Source organism: Pezoporus occidentalis, unplaced genomic scaffold, assembly GCF_034315485.1.
Source record: "Pezoporus occidentalis ecotype Australia unplaced genomic scaffold, CSIRO_AGI_Poc_V1 ctg2, whole genome shotgun sequence".
Classification (NCBI taxonomy): Eukaryota; Metazoa; Chordata; class Aves; order Psittaciformes; family Psittacidae; genus Pezoporus; species Pezoporus occidentalis.
The window spans coordinates 15,759,642-15,783,342 of record NW_026913855.1 but is presented as its reverse complement, the minus strand read 5'-3'; the positions used below and the strand labels follow the sequence as shown (position 1 = coordinate 15,783,342).

General features: G+C 42.2%; 2 long non-coding RNA genes across 2 annotated transcripts in view; one reads left to right on the top strand and one right to left on the bottom strand.

Annotated features, from left to right (window-relative positions):
• The window catches only part of LOC134163268 (uncharacterized), an 83,661-nt gene that overhangs the window by 36,680 nt on the left and 23,280 nt on the right, over window positions 1-23,701 (bottom strand). The window contains exons 4-7 of the long non-coding RNA XR_009964666.1: window positions 22,535-23,299; window positions 19,820-19,864; window positions 6,924-7,011; window positions 1,163-1,261 (exon numbers count right to left, since the gene is read on the bottom strand). This is a non-coding gene — a long non-coding RNA (uncharacterized LOC134163268). The remainder of the gene's footprint in view (window positions 1-1,162; window positions 1,262-6,923; window positions 7,012-19,819; window positions 19,865-22,534; window positions 23,300-23,701) is intronic.
• On the top strand, window positions 2,250-7,342 carry LOC134163269 (uncharacterized). Its single transcript, XR_009964667.1, has 3 exons — window positions 2,250-2,304; window positions 5,354-5,581; window positions 7,208-7,342. It is a non-coding gene; the product is annotated as an uncharacterized LOC134163269 (long non-coding RNA).

The following is a 23,701-nucleotide window of genomic DNA, read 5'->3' as shown; positions in this document are numbered from 1 at the left end:
ATTTCAACCGGTGGCCTCCCAAACCCCTGGGCCTGGGAGGCTGAACCCTTTGTGAATCATCTGAGCGAGTGCCGCAGCTCACAGCTGCGGCAATTGAAAGCAAGCTATACTCTTTTTGAATTACAGTGATTCATGAGCATCTCCAGACAGCAGGGTGGGGCAGAAAGCTGTGAGCAGACACCCTGTTTGCCGAAACCATGCCATCCTATTTGCAATAGGAGTGTGTGTAGCAGTGTTACCTCAGTGCCCTACAGCATATCCATCCTTAACCCATGCTTACCTCCACCTACTCCTTGTGACTCAACCCCAAACACCAGGCTGTTTCAGCAAGCATGTAGCCAGCAGATTGAGGGAAGTGATTATTCCTCCATCTTCAGCACTCAGGAGCTTGCATTGGGAATGCTGTGTCCTGCCTTGGTTCCCTTGTACAAAACTGATGAGGACATACTGGAGGGAGTCCATTGGAGGGCCTCCAAGATGGCCAGGGGGCTGGAGCACACAATACAGCAGGAGAAGCTGTGGGAGCTGTGCTTGTTCAGACTTAAAGAGATGAATAAAGGGGGATCATAGTGCAGTGTGCAAGTACTAAATGGGAGAGCATGGAGAAGGCAGGGACAGGCTCTGCTTGGAGGAGCACAGTGAAAGCATGGGAGGCACCAGGCAGAAGCTGCCACCAGGGAAATTTTGATGAGATATGAGGAGAGAAAAATACCAGGAAAAATAAAAAGCTCATCATTGCTAAGGTGCCTGGATGGTGGAATCTCCACCCGTGGAGATCCTCAGAGCTTGAGGGACACAGCCCTGTGCAACCTGACCTAACTTTGAAGTCTACCCTGTCTGGAGCAAGAGATTGGACCAGATGATCTCCAAAGGTTTTTTAGCAAACATAAAGTGACACACACCCCCCCCCCCATGTCTGGAAGGTGACTTCACAGAGCAGGTGATCTGACAGTAAAACTATCACCAAGTACTTCTCTGTTTGGAAAATACATCTCTTCATCTCACAAACCCCTGCACACACATTTTATTTATGCTCATACTAACAGACATCTTAAGTCTCTTCTACTGCTAAAGGCAGCACAGATCTTGATAGAAACCCAGTAAGATGTCTCCCTGGTTTTGTTCATTGGACTATAGGAAGGTCAGGAAATACCTGACTTACCTGTAAGGTACTGTTGCAGCTTCTCAGAGGCCTAACCCTGAGACCTCTGATGTGTCATCACCTTCATGCACCCAACAACAATTATCAATTTAGCTGATGCTGTAAAGAAAAACATGGGATTATGGAGAGAAACAGAAGTGCTGTGTGCCTGTCAGGGCAATATCTGCACTCTCTGCGGTCAGATGGTCATGGTGGGCCTGAGATACCCATATGCAAGAAAGCGAGGTTAGTCTTGTGTTAGAGAAAGTATTACATAACAGATAACAGGACCCAAGCTCCTAAATCGGAGCATAGAGTGTAGCCCCAGAGCTCTCATCTTTTCCAGTGTGCAGACTCCACAGCATTTTTAAGGGGCACTTCAGGCTCCTTAACTTCAGGTTAAGCCTATTGTCATGAGCCTTGAGTCACCTTTCACAGACAGACCCCTTACAAATAATTTACTTGTCCCACCCATGCATTCAAAGACCTCAAAACTGAAAATGGCTGCTCTATCCAGTTTAACTCAGCACTGTCATCCAATCCAGCAGTGAGGTACCAAATACAGACTTTAGGGGAAATATCCACCATCTCCTTGCTGTCAAAAGTTGTTACTGGTGAGGATAACCCTAAACAACTTGTGCTTTCCTGTAACAAGTCAGTAGCAGTTAAGTCAAGGTAAAAATTCAAATGGAATCAGATAAAGAGTGGATGCTGTTACTATCTATGCGTGAACAAATGGGATGCAGAACCCACAGTGTTGCCTTGACAATAAAAAGCATTGGAGTTCTCTTTTTGTGGAACTTGCTAGCAGTGATGTATGGGTGATTCATGAGAGATATTCTCCTAAACTACAAATGTACCCCCCAGGGCAGCTTTTCAAAGTAGATGTTCCTAGGAAAAAATAATCTTTTTTTCTTGATTTTTGAACTTGGTACACTTTGAATTTAACAGAACTTAACAGAATCAATTTTTGGCATGGACTTCATGAAATGTCTCTGATTATTTTGATTCTTTCAACTGATTAAATGAAGATACCAAGCTTTGAGAGCCACGTGACTGGAGCCCTGAACTATATAAAGGGAACAGCTCACCTGTTTCATGTGGTGTAGAATAAGATGAAAGGAAAGGATGTAGCTTGAAAGCATGATGGAGAACAGCCAGAGGTAAGGCTACTAATAGCTGGACTGTATAATTATACTTGGTAATGCTATGTGTTTTGTTAAGATCAGATTAGCATATGATGGTTTCCAGTGTTTTGTATACTTACAGGCTGACTTTCTAACATGGCTTTAAATGGGTTAAAGGGTTTTGTTGTTGGGTTGTTTTGTTTTTTTTTTTTCCAGTGAAGAGCTTTAAAAAATCTAGTTGACTCTGAGGGACTTGGGGAGATTGTTTTATTTTCTTTTCAGGTGGAAATACACACATGCTCTGAATATGAGCATTAGATTGGACTCGCAATAAATCTGGGAAATCTTTGTGCTCACTTTAATTCCACCCAGTTTGTGTTACACACCACTGGTTGGCTGCTGTGGTTTCTGCACCAGCAGCTAGTAAGGAGCTCAGGATGTCTCAATTTAACAGTCTTGTGTGATACCCCTGCTTTGTTGCAGGTTTTCCTAAAGACTGCTACTCGCAGCAACTTGAATGAAGAGTCTGAAGCATCAGCAAAACAATCATCTCCCTCTGTCTACCTGTTAAAATTCAAGATAGAAATCTCTTTGGGACAGACTACCTTTGTACTTAAAGGCTGAATAGCAGTTAGCACAACAGCCCCCAGTCCTGTCTGATGCCCCCAGGCTCTGTTGTGATGTAAATAATATGTACAACTCCTTAGGCCAGCTTCAGAGACAACTTTAGTAACGTCAGTGTGAATGAATGCCAAGGGGAAGGAAGGTGGGAATGCAGGAGGAAAAGAATTAGGAGAGTACATGAAAGTTTCTTATAAAGGAAGTCTGATTGCATTGCTACAGTGTGGGCTGCATTTCAGGGAACATGGAGTTTATAGGCCAGTTATCAGTTTTTGTCCTGCTCAGGGAATCTGTTTAATATTTCTGATGCTGCACCTTTACCAGTAATAGACATCCAGGGGAAAGCATCCTTTGGGTATTCAAAACCTAAGCTGTATATGCTTATCCACAGATATATATAGCTTTATTTTGCTACATAACAACCTTACAGGTCTGGGGTGGCCTTTAATGCATAAGTATTTTCTTTGCAGATAGGTTATTCTAATTAGGATGTCTTCCTATGTATGGCCAGTCCCATAAAGAATTAAAGCACAAAACCTGAAGACCCTCGGCAGTGCCCAGAGATCAGATTCAACCTGAATAACTCTCTTCAAGCAAATGGTTTAGCACCAGCAGCCAGATGATACAAGTGCCCCATCAGCAGGCATGGAAAAAAGTAGCTTCCATGTAACTGTCAAACTATTCTTCAACAAGTTAAATATTCAGCTACATTAAGTCAAGATACAAACTGCAGTGAGCAGCATTCCCATCTTCCTTCCTACAAAGGGTTCCACATCTTGCCCTTCTCTGAGTGAAAGACAAGACTAATAACGTGTGAGATCTTCTGAGATGCTGATCAGGCCAGAAAGTTTTGATAATTGGGTGGCAATTAACCACAGTTGGGACATGACATCGTTCAGATAAAATGGTCTAGCTACTGTAAATCAGAGTTATCAGAGAGCCTGACCCCTATCTAGTTTATCTTAGTTTCCATCCAACAAGTACAACATTGGGCATTTTTTTTTTGTTTAAGCAAAAGCTCAGCTAATCACCCATAGACTCTCTACGCCCTGGTCTCATCCACGTGGCAAGGCAAAAGACAGTATTTCTGACTGATACCTTCCACTTTCCAGCCCAGTTTCTTCCCCACGATGTGGACTTACTGCTTTGTGACAGCAGTTGAAAAGGCTGTGGTGTTACTGGAGGCTTTGGTGTCAGCAAAACCCTGCAGCATTTGGGGGAGGGCAGTGGTGCAGAGGACAAAAGTGGCACTATTTAGGATATGGGACAGCCCACTGGCTCCTGCAACTGCTTTCCTTCAGGAGCACCCCTTCCACCCAGCCACTTCCCTTTCCCTTATTCATCATATAAGTGACATGGTTTAGTGTGAGGTGTCCCTGCAAATGGCAGGAGGGTTAGAACTAGATGATCTTAAGGTCCTTTCCAACCCTAACTATTCTATGATTCTACCAGGCTGCTCAAACTATAGAAGCCCTAATGAAAATAAAACATGCATGTCATATATAACAAGAAAAGGCTCAACCACTGGAAAAAAAAAAAAAAAGTGTGAAATTACAGTATCAATGTGAGAGAGAGATATGAGCCCTCATTGCCCAGGACAGAATTTGAAAGTGCATATCTTTTTCCATTCATAAGGGGCAGCTTTTGGGAGCTGAGAGGAAGACACATAAGAAAAACAGCACTTAAAAGAGGAGTATTTCTGCCCTAAATATTTGAGACCTTTTTCTGACACACCAGCTTGCTTTGCCATGGGGAGATGTGCAAGCACAGCTCTGATGAACAGGTATGGTTCCTAATGTGTTCTGCCCACAGCTAATGCTCTATCTAGCCTTTCTGAAGACAGAACAACAAAGCCTTTAAGAGTGACTGAAAAAAAAAGTAGGGTACAACTTTTTACCTGGCTTTCCTCTTCATGGAAGAATTTAGCAGTCTTGGGTAAGGAGGAGATTTGCCTGGTCTGGCTGTGGTACGGGATACTAGTCGCTTGCACTCATGAGAATCTAATTTATTTTTAAAGAGGATTTTAATATAGCATAACAATATTACCACACATCTCGCTCAAGCAAAGAATTTTTCCAATCTATATCCAGTGCCAGATAGAGTAGCTATAAAATGAATTAGTGTACCTTAAATTTCTGCCTTGGCTGTAGTGACAGGAAGCTAATTAGACAAACTGACCATGTCTTCTGGACCCAAATCCACATTACTTGGACACATAAGAATTACCAGCTGCGTGAGAGCTCGTGCTTCTGGAGGGAGTTGGACTTAAAGGATGAAATAACAGGTAAAGGAGCAGAGAAGGATGGCCACTGTGGGGCCCAAAGCAGCAGTGTTTAAACTCTTTTCCAGCTAAATTTTAACACCTCACAATGCAGCCAAAATATGTTAGAAGTATGTCTAAGGCATGGATGCTGGGCTCAGACCACATATAAAACTAAGCTCTAAACACAGTTGACTTTTCCAGGGTATTCTTAAATTCCAAAGACCAGTGTATTGGAGCCAATTGCACATGGCAATCCTGACGGAGCAGACCACATTATTTCATGGCTCACAAAGCTACTGATCTTTTTGGCTCTGGCAAGCTTTGCTGGGCAGTAATAGACCTGGACCTACCAGGCCTCAGCAGGCCAGGGAGCAACAGTTTCAAACCCATACTTCACTTCAGCCATCAGAACCAAAAACCTTTGGTCAGGTATGAGTGTTTTCTGATGCCTCTTTTGCAAGTATCTGAGTTGCAGGAAAATTACTCTTGACAACTACTGTTCTCAAAAAATTTATCTATCCTGTTCTGGCTTCCTCATCAGAAGTTGGGCTCCAGACTATGCCCAGATAGTATATGGCCCTCTTTTCTGGTATTCCTATCTCCACGTAGTCAGATCCAAACATTTCATATATCACTAAGTATGGAATAGGGAGAGGGGTAGGGTTAAAATCAAAATTAGTCACAGGCTGAAATATCCTTTCTGAAAGGGATGAGCAAACTTCAAAAGATAAGAATAAACACCCAAAATAATGGCTGCATCCCCATGAGCTGCACAGCCCTTCCTTTTTTCCAGCCAAAAAAAAGGGGGCACAAGACTCATAAAGGAGCTGGGCCAAGGGATCTTACTGCTACTATTTTGTGTGTATTATTTGCATTGTCATAACACACAGATTTCAAATGGGGACTAGTGTCCATTGAACTAGACACTGTAACAACAAACACCACAAAGATAATTCCCTGCCCTTGAGAGCTAATCTTTAGCCATTTCTCTGCAGCATCTGGCTAGAGCAGGGAATAAGGAAGTATACTAGGGTGTACTGCATGGATTGCATTTAATCTTATTTCTGTAACCCTTGTCCTTCCTTAACCTACTGCCCCACTTCTGTTAAGCTAACTCATCACCTCAGTCTCAATTTAGTTTGAAAGCTTCTTGAACAAAAGTCTTTGTGTCTTTTCACTTTTTTTTTTCATTTTTCATGGTTTTGAGCCACAAAATTAATACACATTATTGAAAACATGAAACAAAATAACTTCCTTTCTTCTCTAAGAAAAAATGGATATGATATATTAAAATGCGCATCAAAGTGTTATGATTTTGTAGTTCTATAGAGTGGATCAATGAGCAATACAACTGGTATGGCAATATAAATGAAGAAGTCTGGTCTGCATGTATAGACACACCAAGTACTTCTGCAGATGATATGCAGACAAAGGAGATATATCTGCAAAATAGTTCCTACTGGTTAAACACAAAAAAAGCTGCTGATATACTGCATTGTGATTGATAAATTGAATTTGCAGGTCCCCATAAAGATAAAGGAATTTGACAAATCAGTGGAATACAGTTTCAAGCATGTCCAGGACCTGGAATGAAATGCGGGCATTTTCCCATCTCTACAGTCATTCCTTCCAGGCCAGCCTGATGCCTGCAGCATCCTCTTCCCCTGCTTGCAGCCACAGCAACTTCAACTGCATCAAGGGACAATGTCTTGGTACAAGAAGGTATTTGATCATTAGCGTTTTCTAACCTTTCCTAGGGAAAATGGACTACCCGGATAGAAGAGTCTATGAGCCAACAGCTGCAGTAGGGTCCAACAGCTCTGTCACCACCCATCCATCCCAAATCTTACATTCTTTCTCTAGAAGAGGAAGAACAAAAAGGTATTTGTTTAAAAGACTGTACTGAAGAACTATAAACAATAAATGATGTTAGTTTAAACAGACAGAATAGCAAGGGTAAAGACAGTGTAATGGTGCACTTCATTTCTGTTTCACCTCCAGGCCATGTAGATCTGCCCTATTATCAGCTTTAAACATGATGTCCTCTTTTTGCAGGTCTGCAAACCCCAAACTGAATCTGCCCAAGACAGCAGAGTGTGTGTTAAAGAGTCTCCAAACAAACGAAAAACTCCCTCAAACATCACTCTGTTCCTTTTCACAAGCAGCAGAGAAAGAGGGGACTAACGCCTCTGCAAGCAAGCAAAAGCATGCAAACCACCTGAGTGTGTTGCCTTCTCCAGCCCTCAGCACCACATGCTTGGGGAGGCACAGGGCAGGGGAGCCCTTTTACAGCTAGGCAGTCAAGGCTGAGAGCTATTTGGATTATATGAGGAATTTCAAGTGGAAACCATCTGAATGTGTGTGTGAGCCTGTGTGAAGCTGAACTGTTTAAAGAAAACAAATGGCTTCTTATAGTACCTCTGCAAGGTCCGATTCTAAAGGGGGCATAAGTAAGCCTCGTTTTTCCTGCCATTGCAAATTTAAATGGGATTGTGGGGAGTTTTTTCCTGTTCTGAAAGCAAAGAATCAGGAAAAAAAAAACATGCCAGCAACGGTACGAATAAATTGGCAAGATACGCTGTAAATAGCTTTGATACTAAATAAAAACAAAACAAAATAATCACATTGCAGCCATTTTAAGATTTCAGCTTCCTTCTTCACCCCTGCCACTAAGCAGGCTTCCTCAAAATATGACAAGAATAATTCAGAGGGATGCTTGCCAAGTATTTTCTGACCCAAATCCTAGAGGTATCCTCCATCTGCAGCAACAGACAGCTCACTATGGTCTGTCATTATGTTCTGTTTGGTTTTCAACACCAGCTACCCTAGTTAATGAAAGAAGATGCAACCACCGAAGACAATGGACAAACATTAGCAGCATTTCTGGGAAGCTTTGAGGAAGACTTCTCTAATCTTGAATAGGCCAGAATACAGAACAATAATGACTTAGGCATGCACGTACAAGTGTATTGCTTTAGCAAACTAGGTCAACTCAGCTGTTAGGAAAACAGGCTGTATACAGCCTGGTGGACAGGATTTAAGGAGAAGAGATGAAGTGCAGAGCTAACCATTCAGTTTGTCACAGAACCACACCTACCTACTTACTTGGCCTCTATCTGCAGGCAGTAAATCTAATAGCTTGAAAGATCCAGGCAGGCAGAAATATTATTCCTATAGGACTGAGACCCAGCTCCACATTGAGACAAGGAGGCACAAAAGCACAAAATGTAACCAGTTCTATGTAATGTTAAGTTTGATGGCTTTGTAATGGAAAATAACTGCGGTGCTTGAAGGTAATTGACCTTAGGACCTTAGTACAAAAGGTGTAAGAAAAACAGAATAGAAAAACAGGACCTGGGGATGGGGAGTATCTGGGACTAGCAGATGCCCAGGATGGGCACAGTTAAACCAACTGATAAGTAGAAGGACAGGATGATTGCTGTGTTTGTGGTGTTAATAAATCCATTAAGCTGGTGTAAACATCTACTGGGGGGTATCTGGGACTAGCTGATGTCCAGGATGGGAGCAGTTAAACCAACTGGTAAGTAGAAGGGCAGGATGATTGCTGTGTCTGTAACGTTAATTAGGCTGGTGATGAGATTGTTGGGAAAAGTGAACGACCCTTAAAACCACCATCGCATTTTTGTATGCACGCCGGAAACGTTTTGGAAAATGATGTAATATGCCCAGAGACCACCTAAGGATGGCCCGCATGGGAATACGGCGACACACGTTAGGAGGAGCTATCCCCTGTGTCTCCCGGCGCCGCAATAATGAATACCTGCTTGTCAACTTGAACCTCTGTTGGCGACTTTGTTCCTGGAGTTTTCTCCGAATCAACATCCATAATGTTTTATGTAAATGTCTGCATGCAGCCCTTCACATCTAAGGTTTGTAGAAATGCATGGTATTTAGCCAAATGCCATTCCACTAAAGAGCAGCATATTTTTTTTCTTATAATCTTGCACGGAAATTGAAATGGGTATATTTTAACAAGGGAAAAGTAAACGTTTCCCCCTCACCTAGGTGCTGCAGCATCTCTCGTTTGTTGATGACAGTGCCCTGAGATTTTCTCTACTCATTTCTGACCAAGATTCAAAAACCACCAAAGAAGAACATTCCCCTCAGAAAATTAGACCCCACAGTTTGACATAGGCATTAGTCTGGGGATTGGATCTACTTATCCAGACAATATAGGCAGCACTGGCCTCAACAGCAAAGCTCTTACATTTTGTTCTCCATCAAACCTTCCTATTTTATGTAACAAACTACCATTTATCTACCACGTAAACATGCTGTACTTAAAATGCTTGTCTCTGATAAACCATTCTCCCCTTTGAGGATCCATTAGGCCCAACATGAATCAAGCCTAAAAAGCTACTTAAAGCTTTTGGAGAATTCTTTGGATTTCCAGCCTCATATTTCAGTTACTGTGATGTTTGCATTAAGATGCTTGTCTGAATTTTGCCCTGCAGGACTGAGAAAAAGAAAAATGTTCCTTTTGTGTGGAACACAAGTGGTGGGTATTTAGCTATTTTTTGTGTATTATGACAGTACCATCTGGCATTCATCTGCCGGGTACCTCAGGAGAATGTCCCCTTCCTACTTGCCTGTATGATGCCGGCCAAAACGACAGAGTACACCAAAGGTTAACTTCCTGTAATATGGTCTCTTGGTTTATCTGGAGTAAGACAATAGTTCCTTTATATTCCTAACTTTGCATTTCACATATTCTCCTGCCTGCCTGGAAAACAAGGTCATAAGAAATTCTTATTGGTCAGACACCTCCCAATGCAAAGCCAGAGATAATGCTAGCAAACTTAGTAAAAACAATCTATAAGGCCAGTTGGCAACCCACATACAGAAGGAAATATGAAATAGAAATTTGCACAGTTAGATCTGTTCCATTCCACTGAAATGCTTTGTACAGTGGAAGTATAAACAAACCACTGCTCTTAGAAGTCATGGTTCACCTGCTGACTCAAAAACTCATGTCTGTAAAACAGCATGAGAGGGGCCAAAGGGACTATCTGCTTGGGTTTCTCTCTTGGTCTCAGCCTAATTTATCTTGTCAGTTCCAAGATCTCCATTCATTTCTTGGAAGAGTAATAAAGGAAGTTTGGATTAGCCATGCCCTCCAATTATTTGATAATTCTTATGCAAACAAACAAGAACCTAGCACGGACCAGTTCAGAGTGACTAGTTCAGCTCCTGAGTAACATCTTAAAGCTATTTTCATCCTAGCCCCTTCCTCAAACAGCAGCTCCTTCACCCCTTTCAGGATATATACTTTAATACTCCCAACCTGCTTCTTGCAAACAGCCTTTTCAAGAGAAACAAGCCAGTCTTGAGCAATTAAGACCTATAGATCTCCCTTCACTTCCTTCAAAGCCATTGTGGAGGTGCAGCTGAAAACCATTAAATTCAATTGAGCCCAAATGGCCTATAAGTCATAGGGAAACTTCCTCTGGGCTTTTAACAAAGAGCCTTGCTTTAAATTCCAAATTACAAACAAATTCAGCCTGTTCAGCTTTCACATAAAACATAAAAATTAAAGAAAACATACAGAGGAAAAGTTGCATCAAATCACAAGGAACAGTATAAGAAAGTACAACCAGTTACTCTTGTTCTGAAGTTACATTCTTCAGTTAGAAATGTCATATTAAGTCATAGCAATACGTTCTTTAGTTTGGGCTGGAAGCATACTTTATTCAGTGTATCACAAAGTAAACCCGGTGGTATTCACCACTCCTTTTTTTCCTCAGACTTTTCCCCACAACAGCTGATAATACATATTTAGATATATACACACAATACGATGTGTACATATAATGTGTATGTATATGTGAGTAATTATATGACATACAGCTACAAAACTAATCTCAAGTTCATATACAATAAGCAGATAATAAATATTTCTATACTATATATACCTAGCATTAAATATTGCTTTATTCTGGGTCAGGTTTTTATCAAGTTGACAAATTTATTAATGTGGCGTTACACTGCAACTCTCAATTTGTCAAAGATTAGGGATCAATATATGTACTGCAAGATCATAAGTCTGCTAAACACTCAAAAGATCGAGGCAGATACTGAACTTGAAAATTATACAGTAAAATTATTCCATCATACATCTTTATTCAGACCCCCCATGGGAGGCATGCTGTAAAAGCCTTTAAAAAAGCCTCTACTTGAGGGTTAATTTCACCCTAAGGGCTCTGAGAAGAACTGGAGGCCCAGATCTTTATGACTTTGTATCAATTAATGGTTTTTACATTCTTTTTAATAAGAAGTTGATGAAAAATATCCTGCTCTACTTATTTTATTTGGCACCCAAGTAACAAGTCATTAGAAGTATTTGAATAGTTTTTAAAAGTGCTGTGGATAAAGATAATGGGTCTGGGGGCAGACACACGTGCAGTCCTGAGGAAGTGAAATTGAAACAAAAAAGTAGAAGGCATCCTCTATGACTAATCAGGACCATGTGGAGCACTGATCCAAGACATACAGGCTCAGCAGTTGACTCCCACACAGATCCAACACCTTTGCCATGGTGAGGCAATAGATGTGAGGGGAGCAGGGTACCGTGGTCTGCTGGCAGACACCACCACCATAGGTCCATCAGGGCACTGGGACACCAGGCTATCAAACCAGTGACTGAGGCACGGACTTTGCCTCCTTCTCATGCCTCTGTGGCAAATGCAGCAAACCCTTTCAGTTGGCTTTGTACCAACCCCGTGGCAAGGGCACAGTTTAGTTTATTGCAATGAAACAAATAGCGCTGTTTCTCCCATTCTTCTTCCTCCTCTCTCTCCCTCAGCCCTTTCTCCTAACTGTGCACTCTTGCTGTTCTCTCTGTATCAGCCCAGAGCCACTTTAACTCACCAAACAGGCAGAACAGCAGCTCGGCAAAAGCAAACGCTTTAGCAGAGCCTCATACAACAAGCAAGAAGGATGACAGTGCAAAGGAGACAGGACTGTGAAGCCGGGAGCAGAATGAAGAGAAGGTGGCCTCAATTATGGCAACAGAGAGCAATCTGCTGGACCCACACACTGTAAGACATGAAGTTTGTTAAATTAGCAAAATGAAAGGACGGCTGAAATTTGTTAGTCTGCATCTAAGAAAAAAAAAGGATGAGGTCAGCATAGTGTATTAAGAGGTTAACTATGACCCCGCTCCTTTCTCAACATCTCCATAAATTTGTTGGTATTTAGACGACAGTCCTGAGACATTATAACAGAAACTACAGAACTTCTAAGACTGTGATTGAGGTCTTGGAATATTAAACAGACAACTAATTTCACAACAACAAATGAAGTAACACCTATTGGGAAAGTAGAAAGGAAAAAACAGATGCTGAAATACCTGTTTGGAAGAAGTATGTTCTCTGGTGTGTTTGTTTGTTTCCTTAACTGTCCTGAATTGTAGCCACCACAGGAACATCATAACTCTGAAGAAGCATAGACAGGAAGTCTTGAAATTCAAGAGGGAGAAGGAGAGGGGAATCACTCTCTCTCTGCTGATTCCCCATTGCCAAGCAATAGCAAATTGAGACTGAGTCTCAATTTCAAGCATGCTGAAATCACCCCTTCTGGTGGATAAAAGCTATCTGCAGACAAATTCATCTCCATAGCTATAATATGGTTACCCTCAGCTTTACAACCCTGGAAAAGGCAAGAATTTAAGTAACAATAAAATCCCCCTAAAAATAGAAGCCACTATTCTAGCTCTGCAGAAGGAAATCCAGTATAATTTGGTTGATGTAATTAAAGGGGAGAGATGAGGACTCTTGGTGTGAGACTGCAGCACTGAACACACCAACAGCACCAAATGCAGTGACACCTACAGAGCCAGCACATCTCTGTCTCAAGCCTGGCTCTGACCCAATTTGTCTTGGACCAACCCAAATACAGAAAAACACTGGTAGTGGTCACTGTCAGAATGCTTTTGTTTACAAGGTAACTCAGAGAGCTTTTCAAAACACTGTTCTTTTTTTTTCCTGAGTAAAATCTGTGACTTCTAACTTGAAAGGGGATTTCAAACTGGTTGTGATTCATGGGGATGTATGGACATTTCCCTGGGAGTTTGGAAAGCCTGGACTTTTTTCCCACAGCTCCCAGGAAATGCAGTTAAACGTCTCCCACAGGTTGTTACTTCAGCATGTTGGGATGAGCAGTGCAGGACACTCACACAGCAGCCTCCATCACAGCACTTGCAAGGGGCAGGACTCCTACAGATGATACCTAATGCTGCACCCAAAGCCGGGGACTTGTGTGGAAACCATTCCACTTCCAGGACTTGTGTGGAAACCATTTCCCAGTGTATACGTGACCAGCATTAACTTGGACAACAGCACAGGTCATTTCCATTTCTGTATGTTGCTAATTTATGGAGAAATGGCATAGGACTGGAGGCCAGTGGAACAAAATGGAAGGGGAGAGTGGGGGTGGAGGAGATGCTCCCTTAAGGAAATGAACATTAGAAAAAGTATTAAGCCAAAAGCACACTGAGGACACCACTATATTTAACCTAAGAATGATCTTGCATTAATCCTGATTTAGCCACTGAGATTTTCAGCTCTGACTGGTTACTGCAACTAATGCACTGGAAAGCCCTGGGTGAAGCTTTCTCCCTCACCTCCCTCACACAGGATTCACTTCCAAGAGCTCTTTAAATGTCAGTCCTTGAGCAATGGGTTTCACACAGCAGAGCCAGTTGCCTTGCACAATTTGAAGGGAGACCTTCCGCGTTTTGCTTTCCAGCTACTTTTCCTTTTCTGTTCACCATGAACGTTGCCTTCAGTGATAAAGCTATGAAACCCCACCCTTGCTTGTTATCCTGGCAATATTTAATTACGACAGCCCATTCAGTGTACTTCATGAAATATGCAACCCTGTGTGACTAATGAGGTATTTGCAGGTAAGGGCCATACACAGAAAACTGCAGGGCAATAGAAGTAAAGAAAAACCATGAACTGATCAGCCAGCTGTTAAAATGATGCAAAGTGTGTCTTATTAAATGTGTTGTGTTATATCCAGATGATCACTAGAACTCAGCCCTGGCTCCCTCAGTAAAGCTTCACTTTCAAAAACCTATAGGTCTTCTTTTCTATTATTACATGTTAGCTCCCTATTTTTCAAATACTGACGAAAACATCCACCTTTCTACTGCCTCCCTGCTTTCCACTTGTCATATAAGGGCAGTACTATTTTGATTTTATGTGTGTGATTGCATCTACTTCAGTGCTGAGCATCCTATCAGCATATGACCAAATAGCAAAGCTGACATTTTTGCCATGATTATCCACAAAATGTGTTTTCTACCCCTGATTTACAAGAGCTCTATTCATGAGAAATGATTAATGGCTCACTAGCGCTGCCAAAAAGCACATAAATCTAGACATCCTCTATGCTCCTGACATGCTGCTCATCTAGTAGTTATGTTCAGATCTCTCTCTCCCTCTCTCCCGCTTATCTATGTCTGATCCCCAGTGGGCACATGCTTGTGCTGATTAGACAATACAGTTGCTGACTGGGACAATCTTAGGCTTATATTACTGATGGCACCCAATTAGAGGTTGCAGAAAGCAGTGTCCTTCCTGGCTTGTACTAGACAAGCATGATTAAGTGTTAAATGCCTTCTGAATTAACAGGCAGCATCAGCCATGTGTCTGTTACAAGTTATCAGGGTAAGAAACCAGCTTCATTGCCAAGTTTTTGCTGTTCACAGTTAGTCTCCCAGGCTGCAGACTAATAGAGCTGAGAAGAGGGCAAGCTGCATAGAGGCATACACCTGATTCAGCTGATGCTTAACTTATTGAACAAGGTTTCATACACTTGGCATTAAACATGCCTTTAAGTGCCCCACTCAGATGTGAGAGATTGAAACAAGCACTGTCTGAACCAGGGCCCATGATATTCTCCATCCCCTCACCACACCACTTCCCTAATAAAAGCTATTTCACACTTCTTGAGCATCTTTCTTCTGAAGATCCTAGACTGTGTTGCAATTATTAAAGAACAGATCATACCATGTCTACCCATTTTTTCCGTAATTTCTTGCTAGCACAGCAAGATACACAAAACCAAGTAGCTTGCTGTGCCTAGTACGTGAAAGAAATATCAAGGTTGCAGTGCTTTCCCTACATGTATTCACTATGACACAAGCCTTTACCTGTAAAAGCATGTCCTACTTTACAAATAATACAGGGTACAACATGCCTTTTCCTTGCTGACTTTGTTGCAGACCCGTTACAGCTTGCAACCAGTTCTCATTCCTGTATTCATGATGTTCACTGTTGCTACAATACGGTGTATTTCAGACACTACCATCAGACCTCAGAATCATGCACAGCTTCCTCTCACTTCTCTGGAAACTACAACTATTACCCCTGCTGTAATTAAAAAAAAAAAAAAAAAATTATTAATAAAATAGTCATGAGAGCACTGTTTTCTCTAGGTGTGTTTTGGTAATACCTTGGAATTCATGTTCTGTTCCTTTTTTTTCCTTCTCAACTTCCTCATGATTAATTACTGGTCCAAGCTTACAAGCAGTATCAGTCTTTGAGTGCAACCACCCAGAATTTTGCCAGATCATGCATTTTCAACAGATCCTGATTGCAGCTGAGTTACTGGGCTTTGTTACTGCATAAGCCACTTCTCAAGTAAATAGCTGGAAAGAACAGCACCAATGTGAAGGGATATCTTGCCTGCTTGGACAGTGTTTAGAAGGGTAAATAAAGTAACAGATAGGCTTCCTTTAAAGCAGTGCTCAACTCTTTCTGTAAAGAGCCAAGAGTGACCTATATAATTCTCATTTCTGTGCCAAGGGTAAGAAAGTTATCAGTATTACTTCTCTGGCCACTGTATCACACATTCTTTTAGAAGCAGAATATTTCACTATGGTATCTTGACATAACCTGATGTCCAGATACGTATCCTGCACAGCTGTATGCGCAGCACTAGCCATGGGCTACATCCTTGAGAAAGAAGAAGCTGTTTGCAAAGTATATAATCACAAAAGTAAAAAATCAAATAACAGCCACTTTCATTGCTCAGCATGCCCAAGCCTCCCTGGTCAGTAGTCCTAAGCCCCAAAGGGCCTCGACTCCCCACTTACTCCTAAGCCATGCTTGCAGCTTCTTACCTGAGTTACTTCTGCTGCATTTGGAACCAGTCCCTCAGACTGCACAGCCTAATTCTGCTCAGCCTTTGCTTTGCTTGATTATTGGCTTCCTACAAGCAGCTAAAAACATGTTTAAATATTCCTATCATTTAGCCCAAAGGAAAGCTGTTGAACACATTTAACATCTTTACTCAGACCTAAAACTTTCTACTGATATAAGAACCATCTGATGGCAGCCACCAACACCTTCCTGTATGAAACAATATTTCTAAAAGAACAATGACATGCAAAGTAAATAGAGAATTCTTCCATCAAAAAAACCCACAACATGCTGCCCCAAATGCAAAAGATCTTTTTAAAAACAGTAAGTTACAAATAATGAATGATATTTTTCACTCTCATATCTGTGATGTGTGCAAAACATAGCAGTTAGGATGAGGTGTTGTCATGGGTTCAGCAGTAGCAGTCATTTTTCTCCTTCTTGGTAGCTGGTGTAGTGCAGTGTTTTGACTTTCAGCTCGGGAACAGAGCTGATAACAAGCGATGTTTTGGTTTGGCCAAGGACTCTGTGAGGCTCATGCTCTGCCAGGGAGGAGGGGGAGCCAGGGGGAAGCAGAGACAGGACACCTGACCCAAACTGACCAAAGAGGTATTCCATACCACAGCACGTCATGCCCAGGATGTAACTGGGAGTTAGCCGGAAGGGCTGGGAGACTGCAGGGTTGGAGGAGGTATCGGTCAGAGCTTGGTCGGGCTGGGGGGGCGAGTTATCGGTCGGCTGGTGGTGAGATGATGTATTCTCTTCCCTTGTTATTTCCTTTATCATTATTATCATTGGTGGTAGCAGTAGTGATTTGTGTTATACCTTAGTTACTAAACTGTTCTTATCTCAACCCGTGGGAGTTGCATTCTTTTCGATTCTCCTCTCCGTCCCTCCGAGAGCAGGGGGAGGGAAAGAAAAGGGGGGGGAAGTGAGCGAACGAATTGCCTGACTGGGTTTAAACCACGACAGTTCTTTTTGGCGCCCAACGTGGGGCACGAAGGGTTGAGATAACGACAGATCTGACCGGATTAATAGTCACTCATCACAATGCTGATTTATTGGCTCTCAGAGTTGTTTCGCTTGATCTCACAGCTTCAGAATGTTGTAACTTACGTAGAGCCGGTATTTGCTGTGATAGTGTTTATCAAGTGTGGGGCCTGGGCTAAGGTTCTTATCTCACTGTGCTTTATGGCAATGGCTTGTAATACGGGGGAGCTCCAGCAGCAGGGCGGGACGGACGTGGCCGTGGACTTGTACCTGGCCGTCCGGCTGCTCTTCACCGTCCTGGCCCTCACCCTACTCTCCATCTTCGTGAGGCTGCGGGGAGCCGAGGGGGAGCGGCCCCGGGAGCCGGCGGCAGCCGAAGCGGCCCGGGAGAGCGGCCCCGGGGACCAAGCGGCGGCGGGAGCAGAGCCGGAGGCCGCGAGGGGACGGCTGCCGGTGGAGGAGGTCGGGGCGGTCGAGGAGAGGAAGGAGGCGGCTGCCGAGCAGCGGGAGAAGGCGGCGGAGGAGCCGAGCCCCGCGGAGGAGCCGAGCCCCGCGGCCGAGCCCAGCCCCGCGACGGCCGAGAGCGTTTCCCGGAAGCCGCCCGCCGAGCCCCAGGAGGACGCAGGAGACCACGCAGCATTTCCCAGCAAGGTAGAGGAGGAAGAGCTGGACTCAGGAAAAGAGAAGCTGGCGGTGGGAGAGCCGGCAAGCACAGCAGCTACACCAGCCCCAGTGACAAGTACAGCAGCATCAACTGAGAGTTCTGAAGGTTTTGAATGGCCTTTGGGTATCCTTGGGACCTGCCTGCTGATTGTGATGGGGATCAGCATGTTGGCACACACACAGACTGTGTTCTACCCACAACCATTTTGTCTGATCTCAAAAGTTAAGCAGAGTCAGGTTTGGGTCTTGTCTGGGGTTAGACGAGGATATGGGAGGACCAAGAGGATTTTCCCAAAGCTGGAGAGTCATGAGTGGCAGGGTGTGTGTGACAGTATGGGCAAGTATCTAGTCCACTGGGCCCCTCCAGTGCTTTGGAAGCATTGGAGATGGAAGGCAGCTGTATGGAGTCCCCAGCAACAAGCTGCAGAAACTGCTGAAGGGGACAGTGAATTATTTTGAGCCTGGTGGGCCCAATGCACTTCAGGCCATCAGAGCAGAGATGCAACACAGAGATGGACTCATGATCGAGGGGTGGACTTAGCAATGGACACTATTGCCCAGGTTATTCACGAGTGTGAACACTGCACACAGTCTCTCCTGCTCTGGAAGACTGTTACAAGAGATGGAGCCTGATATCATGGACCAGATGGACTCAGCAGCTTTATAGGGACTGGTCCATGCACTAAGTTAAGAGTGCACCAAGAGTGATGGTATATTGAAAATGTGGGATCTGAGCATGACGTGAATGGTATGGAATAAGGGGTGGATAATGTCATGGGTTCAGCAGTAGCAGTCATTTTTCTCCTTCTTGGTAGCTGGTGTAGTGCAGTGTTTTGACTTTCAGCTCGGGAACAGAGCTGATAACAAGCGATGTTTTGGTTTGGCCAAGGACTCTGTGAGGCTCATGCTCTGCCAGGGAGGAGGGGGAGCCAGGGGGAAGCAGAGACAGGACACCTGACCCAAACTGACCAAAGAGGTATTCCATACCACAGCACGTCATGCCCAGGATGTAACTGGGAGTTAGCCGGAAGGGCTGGGAGACTGCAGGGTTGGAGGAGGTATCGGTCAGAGCTTGGTCGGGCTGGGGGGGCGAGTTATCGGTCGGCTGGTGGTGAGATGATGTATTCTCTTCCCTTGTTATTTCCTTTATCATTATTATCATTGGTGGTAGCAGTAGTGATTTGTGTTATACCTTAGTTACTAAACTGTTCTTATCTCAACCCGTGGGAGTTGCATTCTTTTCGATTCTCCTCTCCGTCCCTCCGAGAGCAGGGGGAGGGAAAGAAAAGGGGGGGGAAGTGAGCGAACGAATTGCCTGACTGGGTTTAAACCACGACAGGTGTCCATTTTATCATCTTCTAAATGGCAGAATCAAGGCACATGGAAACTACCCAATGAACCCCCTATCTACTGGGTATCCACCCACCTCTCCACCTTCCAGATAATACAAAACCTTTTTCTTCCTTCACAGCTGTGCTGAATACCCTAGAATTGGATAGCTCACACACAAAAACATCCACCCCAGAAAAACTTTCCTTGTCTTTTTACCAGTCTGTGTCTTTTTACCAGTCTGTGCCTTTTTTCGGCCATTTCACCGGGCGCACAATACATCAGTTTCTCTGACGTAACACCCCTTAGTGAGTGGCGCATGTAGGAAACATTACCTATGGGGGTTGGCTACACTATCTAATTAGAGATCTTCCGACAGCTCTTCTTCACTAAATTTCACAATTACGCAACTCCAAGCATCAGCAATCCTCATTCAGCAGCTCCATGGGCGCTTTCCTGGTAGACACTGTTTATCATGTTTCTTTTACTTTCATTCTTATTTCCCCATCTGCAGTACCCTTTTTTCCACAAGAGGTGTTCCTTGTTGCTTTGAAGATTCATACTGAAAGAAGTGCAGACAAGAATAAATTATATTTGGGGTATTCATTACACCTATAACCTCAAAGGTAGGAGGAAAAGAGAGAGAAGTTTAAAATAACTTTAATTCCTCTTATCCACAAAAACATACTGTCAAATTACATAATTCTGTTCCTGAGATACATTATTTATCTACAAGGGTTCTTCTGCCTGTCTCCTTTTGTATTATAAAATGCTGTTATTTAAGGTTCAAGCTATTTCAAGGATTGTTCAATGCTGGTTTATTTTATGGCTAACAAATGCACAATTTAACCAAGAAGTAGTAAGTGTAGGAATCAACACTTAACTTGACCTTATCCCTCTTCAGCAGGTGCTCTACTTTCACAGACACAGATATGGCTACAACAACTCTTAAGGGAAAAAAAAGGGAAAAGAAAAAAAAAAAAAAAAAAAGGAAATTCTTTTCATGGGTCATTTGCCCTAACTTTCCAAACTTGGTTCCAATTTATTTATGAAAATAAGTACAAACCAGCATTTGAATTCCAATTAGTGACACAAAGAACCATGATACACTGAAGTTTCATATGGTACTCTGCACGTTCTGCATGCTGTTTTAGTAATTCTTAAATCAAAAGAGCAGTCTGTCTATCGGTATTTCATGACGCCATTTTGACAGTAAAAAAATTAATGGATACCACCAGCACCTAGCAATATTTGAAATGCAGGCAGCAACTTTGTTTACCACTGCTCCTTTTTTCAAGAGCATGTGTTTAAACCTCAAACACTTAATGGGACCACTGTATTCTCCCATCTGCTTGGCATATCAAAATGATACCAAATAAATTGTGACATGCTTTGGGACAATTTTATCATTAAATGTTTTACACAGCTTGATAAAAAAAAAATAATCCAAAATCTGAGTAACATAAAAGTTTTTTCCTAAGCTAAGAGAGCCTTACATGACTTAAACTCCATAAAACAAATAAACGAACCGACTGAAAACCCCTATCTTGAGTTTTCTAAATAAATGAATCCTAATCAAATAAGGAAAGTAAAAGTTGGGTGGTTCTGGCTTCAGCAGAATCAAAGCACATTCCATTACTTAGCTAATACAAGCAATTTTGTAAACAAACTATACCTTTGTTCTGTAAATTTTGAAAGTTAGGCTTTGGACAGATGTTCCCTGCTGGATGCAGACATGCCAGGGGAAGGTTAGAGTCCCAGCTGTTGATCGTCACTTCTTCACAGAGGTTACTGCTCCCTCACATTTGTTGGCAGAGCTTGCTTACAGAAATACTCCCAAAGCCTCTTGAAGTTAAAGTGAGTGGCATTACTATTTAGACAGTTTAAGCTAACTAGCACATCTGCTGAAAGAGGTCATGCCTGTTTGTACTTTTAAACTTCCACTGTTCACAAGACTGTAAGTTTTCACAACTTCTTGTCAGGGCAGAAGCTTTTCTCACCTTTTTGTGTAACACTAAATCCCAAATGCCACACTTGAATATTTAGCCTTAAATGTCTCCTAATTAAACACTGACAACTGTGTTAAGTGTGCTAGTGAACTACAGTCTGTTTCAGCTCTAACTTCCTGATTAGCTTTCAAACCCTTTTACATCAAGCTTGTGGTCTTAGAAACAACAATCAAAATCTGTTATTTCACTGTGCAAGGGCATCCTGAAGACCTGTGTCACACATGTAAGGATACAACACACACAAAATGCAGCTCTAGTGTAGTGATGTTGGGAGGCATCAAGCTTCAGGCAGAATACAGTACTTCAGACATGCTGCAATACTCTATACAAGCTCCTGGCCTCTTTTTGCTCTTTTCCCATTTAAAAAATAGTGAAATTTCTGCTGAGTTCTTTGAAATCTGAGTGAAAAGTGCTACGTTCTTGTGCATGATAATTGTTATCAAGAATATAGATCCACTATTCCTTAGCAACCTAAAAAAACCCAAAACAAAACAAAACCCATGTCATACAAATGTTTTATCAACAGATAATTAATATTAGTATATGAATGGTTATGACTTTAGAGTAATGCAAGGTTTATTTTCTCACTCTTTTGTAAGTAACATGTATCTATGACTAAATTTCAATATATCTCCAATTAAGGGATGCATTGAATTTACAACTGGTTTTTGAGGGATTTTTTTCTGTTTTTTTTTTCTCCTGCAGGATATTGATTAAGCTACCTAAAATGTCATTCACAGCAGGCTATTTATGTGATGAAGTTTCTATCCATGTGAAATTGCTATGTCTAACACCTTTTTCCTCTCTACGGAAAAATATTATTTTGCAGACAAAACAGGAAGTTATCCAAGGGTCTAAGAAAAGAATTTGCTGTTTCTTTCCTTCAGAGTAGAATTGCTTTATTTTCATGCCTTTGTCTACCTCTTCTAGTGCTTCAGTTACACATAATGCCAAGTAGCAAATTATATGCCAAAAATCATATTAAAAGAACATTACAGATACAAAGTCACTCAAAACTTACAACCTTCCAAGATTTCCCAGACAATTGCATTTCAGGCCCCTTGGCGTACACAGTGCATGCAGGACTATGGATGCCATGACTGTTTTTTCCTGAAGCCATTTCCTCATTCAGTGGACAGACCAAATGCTAATTATTACACACATGAACGTTCAACTTTTTTTTAATTTTTATTCTGACTGCTCACCAGATCTTATTTACTGACCTGTACTCAAGTCTTGCTACGAAGACAGGATTATGAATGTCTGATGACTTTTCTGTCATGCCATCCTTGCACTACTTGCGTGCTTCGCAAGCAAGAAATCACTGATGGGACTCTGTGAATGGGATGAGCTTCCCCTCGTTTCCACAGGTAAAAAGATGATGTAATGGTAACCTAGAAAATAGTAGTTATTAAATAGCTTCAATTAAATCTCCACAATTAATCTACTTTCAACCACATCCTTTCTACATTTTAACAGTACTTGAGTCCTTCTTGCATGTACACTAGGACATTTGTAAAGCCTGGACTCTGACAACATTGTGACACATGGCTTCTACTTTCCACTTATTGAATTCTTTCTCCAAATCGTTGGAGCATCTCAACAAAATGGACAGAAGCATCTATTTTTAAGACATGAGAAAAAGCAGCACATTTCTCTTAAACTTGTTCTCAGGAGGGAAAAAAAAAAAAGATGCAATTTTTTCTGAAGGTTTAGATATTCAGTCAGATGCAGTCTCCCAGTCTGTACATTTTTAGTCCAAATAACATACATTTGACAAATTTATAAGCAATGGAAAACAGGGTCTTGTGATGAAAAGTGTCAGGCAAGCTTAACTATAGGTGGCATTCACAGCCTTGCCTATAATTAATATCTCCTGTGAGGAGTCTGCTGGTAATCCAGATGAGGCAGGCAGCGCAATGACTCTCTGCATACCTACACAAAAGAGCAGGGTTGCATTAAGAGGTCTCATTCATTCCTCTGATGATCTGAAACAAACAGGCATCAAATGATTTATACCATGCAATCAGTGTTCACAACCTCAGCAGAGTACCTGAATACAGCACAGAAGCAAAAATGAGCAACTAAACCCCCTTCTTGACATTCTTACATATGAACCAGTAAGTCAGTGAATTACAACCTCATAAGGAAGCCAGAAAAGAAAACTTCACTTGCAAACTAACCACTTCTAGCTAGCTCAGAAGAAATATGTGACTTTAACATAGCCAGTTTTTACCCTGGTAAGTCATGGCTAGGTCTTTCCCAATATGGCCAACAGTAATTGCCAGACAAGTCTTCTCATGGTTGACACTATTCCATAATGGAAAAGGCCTTGTCTCTAATAAACTAGGCTCTATGTCATTGTAAATAGCACCTTAAAATGTGACTGA